The following is an 11,583-nucleotide window of genomic DNA, read 5'->3' as shown; positions in this document are numbered from 1 at the left end:
AGACGTAACCATTGAGGGAACACAAATCTTCAAATGACTCAGATCCTTTGCATATTATAAGAAGTAGGAAAATATAGTATGTCTCACTTGCTGAGGAGCCACAAAGTACATGCACTTGGGGATGGTCACTGAGGGAGCTTGGTGGAGAGAGCTTTTCTTGCATGTCCTTTCTCTCTACTTGAACAATGTCTCTCTAACTATTGCCACCACCATCTCCGCCCACCATCGCCGAGCCCAGCCTAACCCATCCCAGCCCAACCCACACCACCCTCTCTCTCCTTCTCCCACCCTCTTCCCTCCCCCTCTCTCTCTTCCCTCCCCTTTCACTCCCACCCTCCCTCTCTCACTCTCTCTATCCTTGTCTCTCTTTGCTAACACTCTCTCTCTCTTCTATTACCACCATACATTTCTCCCCCTCCCTTTCACTCTCCCACCCTCCCTCTCTATCCTTCTCTTACCTCATATCTTCCTATCCTCCTTCCCTCTCTATATCCTCCTCTCCCTCTCTATATCCTCCTCTTACCTTTTATGCCCCTTCCCTCTCTCTCTCTCTCTCTCTCTCTCTCTCTCTCTCTCTCTCTCTCTACCCTTCTCTTTACTCTCACTCCCTCTCACTCCCTCTCTCTATCCCTCTCTCTCTCTCTCTCTCTCCTCTCTTTTGTAGCCCTCTCTATCCTTCTCTTACCTCCTATCGTCCTTCCCTCTCTCGCTCTCTCTCTCTCTCTCTCTCTCTCTCTCTCTCCATCTCTTTCCTCACTCTCTCTATCCTTCTCTTTACTTTCTCTCTATCCTCCCCCCTCTCGCTCTACCCTTCTTTTGGCTCTCACTCTCTCTCTATCCTTCTCTTTGCTAACTCTCGCTCTATCCTTCTCTTGGCTCTCCTTCTCTCTCTCTATCCTTCTCTTTGCTAACTCTTCAGTCCTTCTCTTTACTCGTTGTCGCCTCCCTCCCTCTCTCTCTCTCTACCCTTTCTCTCTCTCTCTCTCTCTCTCTCTCTCTCTCTTTTGGCTCTCGCTCTCTCTCTCTATCCTTCTCTTTGCTAACTCTCGCTCTATCCTTCGCTTGGCTCTCCTTCTCTCTCTATCCTTCTCTTTGCTAACTCTTCACTCCTTCTCTTTACTCACTCTCGCCTCCCTCTCGCTCTCTCTCTCTTTCTACCCTTCTCTTTGCTCTCGCTCTCCCTTTCTCTCTCTCTCTCTATATCCTTCTCTTTACTCTCTCTCTCTCTCTCTCTCTCTCTCTCTCTCTCTCTCTCTCTCTCTCTCTCTACCCTCCCCCCTCTCTCTCTATCCTTCTCTCTTTTGTAGCTCTCTCTCTCCCTCTCTATCCTTCTATTACCTCCTATCCTCATTCCCTCTCTCTCTCTCTCTATATATATATATATATCCTCCTCTCTCTCTCTCTATCCATCTCTTTCCTCACTCTCTCTATCATTCTCTTTCTCTCTCTATCCTCCCCCTCTCTCTCTATCCTTCTTTTGGCTCTCGCTCTCTCTCTCTCTCTCTCTCTCTCTCTCTCTCTCTCTCTTCTCTTTGCTAACTCTTTAGTCCTTCTCTTTGCTCTCTCTCGCTTCTCTCTCTCTCTCTCTCTCTCTCTCTCTCTCTCTCTCTCTCTGTCCTTTTTTTTCTCTCTCTCTATCCTCCCTCTCTACCCTTCTCTCTCACTCCTTCAGTCCCTTTCTTTGCTCACTCTCTTTATCCTCCCTCTCTCTCTTCCCTTCTCTTTACTCTTGCTCCCTCTCTCTCTTTCTCTCTCACTCACTCTTTATGTCCTTCTCTTTGCTCACTCTCTCTATATTTCCTTCTCATTTCTTAACACATAATACTTAACTCATGTTTTGTGTACAAATCCTCAAGTCCTCAAACGCTTCACTACGTTATTCATCTACCCAATACAGAAAATGTCGATTTTTTATTTGTTAGTGCGACATGTTGTACATAAACATCGTTATAGAGGGGAATGATGTCTTATTTGCAAAACCCCAACATGTGTTGCTCTCGCCCTCTTTCTCTTTTTTTTTTAAAATATGAAAAATAAGATCATGACACAATCATAAACAATTGCTAAACCCAATCACTTGAATATTCACAAATAAATATGTTTACTGCACTACAATGAAATCTTTGTCAACACACCCTCCACTACATCCTCTTCAGATCAGGATCAATACAAACAATGTTCATGCCTAATTTTTATGTTGCTATAGCATAATCTCCACATCTAGCATAAAGCTCTACTAACACTTGCCCTTGCTTTATATGGCGCCTCAACAGGTTATTCCAAAAGTCATATCCACGCTGAGATCCACCTACAAAGAAAACATCTCTCTTAATTCCACCAAAAAAATATAAGGCCCTTATTTTGGAGCACAAAAGTATTAACTCCATACCTTGTCATGCTGTCCCATCCGGGCATCTGTCTCCCAGTGCATCATGTTATAAGGATCAATGATATAATCAGGTGAGAAAGGTTGTGTATGATTTTGTCCAACTATGCTCGTGAAGGTAGCAGCAACAACGAGGGTATGTATATACACAAGAGTATGAGGTAATTTTTTGTAGAAAAAAGTGATGCTCAATGGCGACCTCTATGGTTAGTGTTGCTTTCCTCTTGACCAAGGTGTCTAAGGAAAATTCGGAGTGCTCGGCGTGAGCTATAATAGTTGCCACTTGATACACAATACCGACGATGACAATAATAGAGCCATTGTCGTCTAAGATGGTCTCACAAATTTGAAGCAATGCATGCTCCTCTCCATCTACGTGCCATCAGAATGATATACATAAAAAACGTAAGCATGAAATACATGCAACATATGCACAACAACACATAAGGTCTTAATGAAGGGAAAATCATCTCATCACTCACATGTGCAGAGATTCCATGGTGGGACAATGTCATCGGGGTAGCCATAAATAGAACCTCCTATGGGCAACCTCACTACAATACAATCACATGCTATGCTTGTATTGACATCTTTAATAGTAAAGTTTATGTCTCCCACGTTGGCTTTCTACAACATATCAAAGACATGTTCTAGCTCTGGTGGACACTCTTGGTTCAGAAGTGCACGACCTATCTTCAAAGGATCCCTAACAAATGCCATCATCTTTGTAGAATGATGTCCGACCACACCATGTTGAGTAGAGTTATACATCAATTGTTATTACAAGATATAAAAGACACACCTTTACAATCTTTTCACACGTGGTCACAATTGATTATTACACCTATTAACACCGAGGTTTCTATAATGGTAGAGGAACTAGCACTTTCATGTTCGTTTGGAGCCATGAGAACTACTAACGTGGTATGACAAAACAATCCTAAAAAGCGTACATTTTGTAAGTCCATGCACCACACAAATTCTTTATATTATCATTACCAATGAGTAAAATCATATCTAGCAAATTCATTTGGATTGGAGTCAGGTCACCCAAGCTAGGTGGATTAATAGGTCACAATGGTGCATTTGGTGCTTCACCTCTTGCCAAGCTTATTTGAATCCATAACTTAATCTATGTTAGTATCCAAACAATGTAACAATAATACCAACGAACCTCAAGTAAAAAAGTGCCATGCTTGTGTTGTTGCATGACCAAATTCTTCAACATTTAGGGTTGCCTTGATCTTGTGAGTGCTATCATTAGAATCGCTTTTATCATATTTTGATGGAGAGGTATTAGAGTCATTCTCTTCCTGTAGTGACTTTCCTTTTCCCTTTCCCTTCATTGCATCCCTTTTTGGCACTTTTTCCCCTTCATCTTTCATAAGACCTTTGCCCTTGCCTTCAACATGTGATTTGTCACGTAGACTTCTAGGCTTCACAATAGAATTCACAATTTGAAAAGATATAAGAAACAATATTTAAAATAAAGTGAAATATCTAGTTTTATAGTTTATATAATGGTTGATTGCTTCGCTTTACAAGCCCGAGTATACATCTCCTTCCCACTCTTGGGAAATTTGCCACTTGGAAAGTCAAGGGAGAATGGGCATCTCTTGTATATCCTTGCATCCCAAAGGTCTCAAAGTTGCTGCTATGTATACATAGTGCTCTCATATTTTGGATTGCGCCAATCTTTTAAGATTACAAGCACATCTGTAATAGATCTCTCTGCATGGCACTTACAAATCCATCTACACATTATTATTTTCGTTCAATTTACAAATATAAAAGTATAACTAAGTAGTAGTAAGTATACTTTGTGGAAGTTGGGGCCCCTCCATACATGCACCCAGCGTGGATAGACGCCTTGAGCACATTCACATACTCTCTTCTCTATCCACCAAAGATCTATCCCCACCCCCACCCGTGCAACAGCTCCCCTTACGACACAACTTGGCATTCCAAGCTTAGCACAAGCTCTAGGAAGGGGAGTGTCATAACACTTGCACCCACAAACATCACATAAAAAACCTATGTGGGCAAAAATCCCATGGAGTTGGGGACCCTGTATTCCACATCAAGGTCTTTAACCAAATCTGTCAAGCATTTGAAATTTTTGATGACGCAACCAAAAGCCATCTACTTGGACTCAACCTTGAAGTCAAAGCTATGCAATGGTTCCAATCATTGGACCCTTGGCATAAAAGCGCTTTCAAAGTAGTGAGAGAGGCCTTTATTCTCGGATTTGCACCCTACGGGCCCCAAAGGAGCCTCGTCATCCAATTCTTCCAATTGGATGACGAGGACCAAAGGAAACATTACACGGCTACATCTCACACATTAAGTACCTTGATTCGCATTGCAAAGAGGAAAAATTTGAGTGATAAGAAATTAATTGAGCGTTTCCTCTTGGGCTTGCACAATCCAAGGCTTCACGACCACATGTTGGTCAAGGACTCCTCCACCTTTGATCAGGCCTGCAAATAGGCGATCTTTCTCGATGACAACATGCGAGACAACTATTCCACGCAATTGGCCACCGCGCCAACAATAACAACCTAAAGCTCATTTGTAACGTTACCTTCCTCTTCTCCCGGGCCCCAAACCTTATTGGTGGCACCACCACAAACTCACGACTCACACATGGTGCCACCACAAGCTCTAGGAAGGGGAGTGTCATAACACTTGCACCCACAAACATCACATAAAAAACCTATGTGGGCAAAAATCCCATGGAGTTGGGGACCCTGTATTCCACATCAAGGTCTTTAACCAAATCTGTCAAGCATTTGAAATTTTTGATGACGCAACCAAAAGCCATCTACTTGGACTCAACCTTGAAGTCAAAGCTATGCAATGGTTCCAATCATTGGACCCTTGGCATAAAAGCGCTTTCAAAGTAGTGAGAGAGGCCTTTATTCTCGGATTTGCACCCTACGGGCCCCAAAGGAGCCTCGTCATCCAATTCTTCCAATTGGATGACGAGGACCAAAGGAAACATTACACGACTACATCTCACACATTAAGTACCTTGATTCGCATTGCAAAGAGGAAAAATTTGAGTGATAAGAAATTAATTGAGCGTTTCCTCTTGGGCTTGCACAATCCAAGGCTTCACGACCACATGCCTCCACCTTTGATCAGGCCTGCAAATAGGCGATCTTTCTCGATGACAACATGCGAGACAACTATTCCACGCAATTGGCCACCGCGCCAACAATAACAACCTAAAGCTCATTTGTAACGTTACGTTCCTCTTCTCCCGGGCCCCAAACCTTATTGGTGGCACCACCACAAACTCACGACTCACACATGGTGCCACCACAACCTTCTCCTGTGCCTATCTTTCCACTCCAACCGTTGCCTCTTCAGGCAGACCCCATTGCTTATGGAAAGATCTAAACCAGGTCCATAGCTAATAAACCTGTGGAGTCCATGCGCTACGCCATCCCTGAGGCACCCCTACCACCTCATCTTCCTTTGCCAGTGCCTCACATGGACACTAAACCACTTGTGCACATTATAGGTGCAACCGCAGGGAAACCACCTCTTCTATGTTTCCTCTACCATGAACCCCATACAGTGGTGGACTTCTCTCAAAAGAAATGTCTCCTAATGCAACCACAATGTCATGGTGGCTGTGGAATTGACTATTACTATAAGGATTGCCCTTTGCAATCAATTTCTCATTCCATAGTCGAAGGCATGATGTCCCTCAACGTGTTGAATGTTTGACATGGGAAGATATCCACTGTTCCATTGAATGTCGTCACACGTTTGCAGGCCAAGCTAAAGAAGGCCACATCCCAAAAGGAACAACGCTCTAACCACGTTGGCCACAGTGATGATCGGGTTAGCATTCACACAGGTTCAACAAAGATCACATCCTCCTCCTCCGCGAGCAATGATCGTGCCGAACTGCCCCTCCCCCATGCAACTCACCAAATGGGAAAAATGGTTGGTCCCACATATCCCAATGTCATCCTTGAGAAGCAACGTCTTCAGGAGGCCCAAGCATCGGTAGAGTAATACCAGTCTCAACTTGAACCGCCACCCATTTTCGTAACCTTTAACCCCATACTGGAGTGTGCGCCATCCCCCATTGAACCTAAACTTCTGCCAACGGGTCAGGCAAGAGCCCCCACAACCGCTCTAGACTGAGGAAGATCGGTTCGCCAACATGATGTTGACAAATAATGATTTTTTCCCTGATGTGCCTTCTCATCCTCCTATGCCTATTCCACGAACGGCCAAGCCCAAATCCCACGTTCACATCGAACAACTTGATGCGAACATTGACACAAAGTCTGATAGAGACTCACGAGGTCCGCACACCAAATTTGTTGAGGTATTTTATCTTCCTATACCTCTCGATCTCCACACCTGTCAAATAAGGACCAAATTGAACTTCCATATACTATTGTTGGTCCACCCTATGATCAAGGCCTCGCCCCTCAAGAAGCCCCTACTCATCAACTTGACCTGGCTAGCCTCTCTGCCTTCCTTTCCTCCCAAATCCACATGCCCCTTGGAACCTTGTTAAAAGGTAGTCCAAATTTATGGAATGACCTTGGATTGGATGGAACACAAACTACAAGCTTATGTGGAGGAGGAAGCTCTAGATTCCTTGGATGAATCTGAGCCCCATCATCCAGACTTACTCCATCACCACTGCCCACAACCTAAAGGTGCACCAACAATTCGTGTCAATGCACTAGGACAATATGTTGAAGGTGATGACATAAACGTAGCATTGCCCATTTACTCTAATGGACATGTGGTCAAAGGCATCCTGGATGGAGGTGTTGGTGTAAGAATCCTCACACAAACATGTTGGGAAAATTGGGGCCAACAACGCCTTGATCCCACCAAATTGGTGATCAAGCTTACGGACGGGAACTCTGTAAAACTTATGGGCCTAGTGTATGAGCTCAAGGTCAAAGTCTGTGACATGACATTCCACCTCACATTTGTGGTCATGGACTTTCATAATGTCGCCTATGATGCCATCTTAGGTTGACCCTTCATGAGACAAACCCGACTAATCCATAATTGGGACTTGCATCATGTCTACCTCCATAAACAATCTCAAACGCTTAAGGTTAATTTATATAATTGTTGGCACTCACATCCCACGGCCAAATCTCCCTCTGCTGAAGACTCTGTGACCACCACCAGGACCAATGATCTCTTGGTTTGTGAGGTATGTCATCACGCCCTTGATGATGCACGGGTGCCATGCACGGTCGCTTCTGTCAATAGTGACGAAGTCAACGACAAAGATTAGCTTCAAATCCTTGCTACACTTGACACCCTCCCAAGTCTCAAACTCAGCACACAATTTGTGCTCCCAAATAGCCAGACCCTTCATGAACCCTATAAAGCCACATGGCCTTGCTTAACACCTTGAGTGTAAGTGTAGCTCCACAACCTGAAACAACCACTCTTTGGGTCTGGATAGATTTCCCCTTTGGTAGAAACATGGAAAGAAAACATGCCTTGCTGTCTCCCACACCTAGCGATAATATTTTACCGCGGGAAACATGGGTCTCTCTAGGTAAACCCTCTCTTAAAACAGCATATGCCAAAGTTCCATTACCTAGTGGACAATGCGTACAAAGCCTGGGGTCTTTTACACAAACTATACATACTATATCTAACCCATTGGCTTGTAAGTTCTATGTGGTTCCCACAGGTGAAACAAAAGAAGCAGTCATCCTTGGCGGAAGTTGGGTCCATAACACTACAAGTACAATCAACTCTGCTGACAACACAACTACCCTCATGCTTCCCCAGTGAAGGGTAACAATGATCCTTTGGGACATCAAAGCTACTAAGCGGGATGTGTTTAGGTGCATAACATTCTAGAAAGACTACTTACTACACTTCATTGTTCTCTTATATTCGTAAACTAAATGAAAATAAATATATGTAGATGGATTTGTAATTGCCATGCCAAGAAATATATTTGCAGGCTGTGCTTGCCATCATAAATTAGTGGCGCAATCCACGACATGAGATAAAAATGTATACACAGTAGCAACTTTGAGAACTTTGGGATGCAGGGATTTACAAGAGATGCCCATTATTCCTTGACTTTCCAAATGGGAAATTTTCAAAAAGTGAGAAGGAGATGTACACTTAGGCTTGTAAATCAAAGCAATTAAAGATGATATGTACTATATAATTAGATATTTTAGTTCATTTTTAATATTGTATCGTATATCTTTTTGAATCATGATTTATATTGTGAAGACTTGAATTCTACGTGGCCAATCACATCTTCAAGATAAGGGTAAAGGGCTTATGCAAGATCAAGGAGCTAATGAAGATGAATAGGATGATAATGATGAAGGGGCAAAAGTGCCAAAGAAGGATTCCACAACGGAAGAGGAAGAAACAAAGGCACAAGGGGAAGAAGATGACTCTAATGTCTATGCGTTGGAGTATAACAAAAGCGATTCCAAGGATAGCACTCGAAGGATCGAGACAACCCCAAAAGTTGATGAAGTAGGTCATGTAGCAATACAGGCATGGCAATCTTTTACTCGTTTGATTAGTTTTCTTATGAAATAGTTTGGATACTAACATACATGATGTAGTTATGTGTCCAAAGATGCTTGGCAAGAGGTGAGGGGTTTGATTATTACATAGTTGAAATACTAACGTAGATGAATAAGTTATGGATCTAGATAAGCATGGCAAGAGGTGAAGCACTAAATGCACCATTACGACATAATAATCCACCTAGCCTAGGTGTTCTGACACCAATCCAAATGAATTTTCCAGGTATGATTTTACTCATTAGTAATGATAATATAATGTATATGTGTAGCGCATGTACTTACAAAATGTATGCTTTATAGGAGTGTCTTGTCGTATGCCATTTACAGTAGTCCTCCGTGTTCCGAGCATGTTGCAACATCAAAGTGCTAGTTCCTCTACTATTATAGAAGCCTCAACACTGACAAGTGTACTAATAATCAATTGTGAACATATGTATTAGGACTGTAAATGTGTGTCTTTTTGCAACCGGAATCTTACTCTAGGATAGATTGTGGAAGAGTAGAGAATTCACAAGAATTGATTCAACCATAAAAACCAATGCTTTGCAAGCTTCAACTAAATCAAATTAATTGAATTTCAAACACTTAACAAAATTGAAATACTTAGCTCAATAGACCATGCTGGGTGCAATCTCCCCCCCTCTTGTGCGTGGCCTTCCCCCACACAAGAGTATTTCTTTATTAGCTTTCTTTTCACCAAAAATAGGCCATAGCCCCCAAAATATACAAAATGTGCTTTTAGAGAGCACGGCACTCTTCTTTTACAAAAATAGAGTGTCAAATATTGGGACTAGGGTAAAGCCATAAGCTTTAATAAATTCCACATTATAAATGTATCTTTCCTAAAGTTCAAAATGGAAAAATCATTTGCTAAGGTTGCAAGCTTCTATGCTTGCCAAAAATTAAATGTGATGAACCAAGACATTTCTTCCAAATTAAACTCTTCATTTTCCATAGTCTTCATCACCTAAAAATATAAGCCCAATTAATAATTAAATTAATCCCACAAATATTAAACATGCACAAATCATCACCAACTCATGACTATCAGGCGTAAGTATCCCAGGAATCACCCTGCCATACGAACCTAACTGAAATAATCATAGATGGCCCCAAACATACGTCACTATACCGCACGTATTTATATTTATAGTGGTGTCACCCACGATATTAACCTAGCCGACATGACGCAAGAGTAACCCAGGCGTCCCCAAATTACTCTAGAGGGGATAAATAATATTTTTCTAGAGGACTTAAAATATATTCTCATGACATCCCTCTTGCTTGAGTTTGCAATTGTCCTCAATTGCGGATTTGTTGGGTTCGAAAAGAATGAAGAATTTCAGGGTAAACTCGAAAAAATCTCTTAGGCATCCATTTAGCATCTTCTTGAGGATGATTCTTGAAAGTCAAAAGATACTTGAAGTATTGATTACCTGTTCTTGTTGTTGTTATCTCTTGATTAATGATAGCATCAGGAACTAAGACTTCTTCCTCTCCTTCAATAAGAGGTGGTTCCTCATGGAAGTGTTCCTCGAAAGGGTTTCAAGAGATGGATATGAAAAGAATTGTGGATATTCCAATTATATGGAAGCTCTAGTCTATAGGCCACATCATTAATCTTTTGAAGGATTTTAAATGGCCCATAATATCTAGGCGCTGCAGGGAATTTTTCCACACTCTTTAATCGCCGTTTTTCAATTCTCAAAAGTACATAATCACCTTCTTGAAATGAAAAATCTTTACGCTTCCTATTTGCTTGAGATGTATACTTCTCTTGAGCTCTTGCAATACAATCACGCACTTCAGATAAAATGCGATCAAAGTCTCTAACATATTGGTCAGCAGCTTCAATCTTATGGGAGAGTCTAGTAGTCGGAATAGGCAAAGCTCTACCATAGATAATCTCAAATGGTGCTCGACCACCAGTAGTAGCAGAATGAGGAAGCAAATTGGAGTAGGTGTATGTACTTATCCCATGCACTAGGTTGCTGGGAAACATAGGCTCTAAGCATATCTAGGATAGTGTTATTTGTGACTTCGGTCTATCCATTCGATTCTGGATGGAAAGCCGTGGAAAAATCTAACTTAGTGCTTAAGTTTGAGAAAAGAGCAACCCAAAAGTGACTACAAAATTTAGAATCTCTATCAGAAACTATCACTTTGGGTAGTCCATGATGAACAAAGATTTGCTCGACAAATATGTTCGCGGCTTACTGAGAAGTTAGTGTCTTTTTACATGGAATGAAATAGGCTTGCTTACTAAACCTGTCCACTATTGTCCAAATCATGTCATGATGACTGGAAGTAGTAGGAAAGCCTGTAATGATTGTTCCCATTGTCTATCTGGAATGGGTAGAGGCATAAGCAATCCTAAAGCTTTGCCTTTGTAGCTTTTAATTGTTTGGCAAATGTTACATTCAGCTACAAATTTAGCTACATCATTCTTCAAATGAGGCCAAAAGAATTCTCGAGAAACTACTTGAAGTGTTGCGGAAACTCCTCTATGTCCCACAAATGGTGGTTGGTGCATCTCTTTCAAGACAAGTTGTCTATAAGGTTGAGTAACACACAATCTTTTCTCAAAGAAAAGATAGCCATCATTATGAGAATAACTTCCTTGAGGTG

The sequence above is a fragment of the Cibotium barometz genome, chromosome 19 (assembly GCF_041138505.1).
Source record: "Cibotium barometz isolate CiBa-2024 chromosome 19, ASM4113850v1, whole genome shotgun sequence".
Classification (NCBI taxonomy): Eukaryota; Viridiplantae; Streptophyta; class Polypodiopsida; order Cyatheales; family Cibotiaceae; genus Cibotium; species Cibotium barometz.
Note: the sequence above shows the minus strand (reverse complement) of the source record.